Source organism: Limulus polyphemus, unplaced genomic scaffold (assembly GCF_000517525.1).
Source record: "Limulus polyphemus unplaced genomic scaffold, Limulus_polyphemus-2.1.2 Scaffold1055, whole genome shotgun sequence".
Lineage (NCBI taxonomy): Eukaryota > Metazoa > Arthropoda > Merostomata > Xiphosura > Limulidae > Limulus > Limulus polyphemus.
The window spans coordinates 334,943-335,481 of NW_013666665.1; positions in this window are offsets into that span (position 1 = coordinate 334,943).

Consider the following 539-nt stretch of genomic DNA (forward strand, 5'->3'; position numbering starts at 1 on the left):
AAACAGCCAGAATCGTAACTATAGCTATAGGAAAATAAATGTAGGGGGCATAATTGCTTTTTATGCTGGGGTGGGGCATCTTTTGCTGTTACGCCACTGATCTGACTATATTTTTTAAAGCTCAAGAACTAACTATTCTTTTCTGTACTGATTAATTTAATTTATTTAGTCCGACATTTTAGTCGTAAGCCTAAACGCAATGAACTAAAACGGAATAATATAGTCGCAAAGTTTAAGTAATTTATGTCATAATGTTTTCCAGTTCAAACTAGCTGACTATTTTTATGTCATAGTGTTTTACAGTTCAAACTAGCTGACTATTTTTTATGTCATAATGTTTTCCAGTTCAAACTAGCTGACTATTTTTTATGTCATAGTGTTTTACAGTTCAAACTAGCTGACTATTTTTTATGTCATAATGTTTTACAGTTCAAACTAGCTGACTATTTTTTATGTCATAGTGTTTTACAGTTCAAACTAGCTGACTATTTTTTATGTCATAGTGTTTTACAGTTCAAACTAGCTGACTATTTTTTATG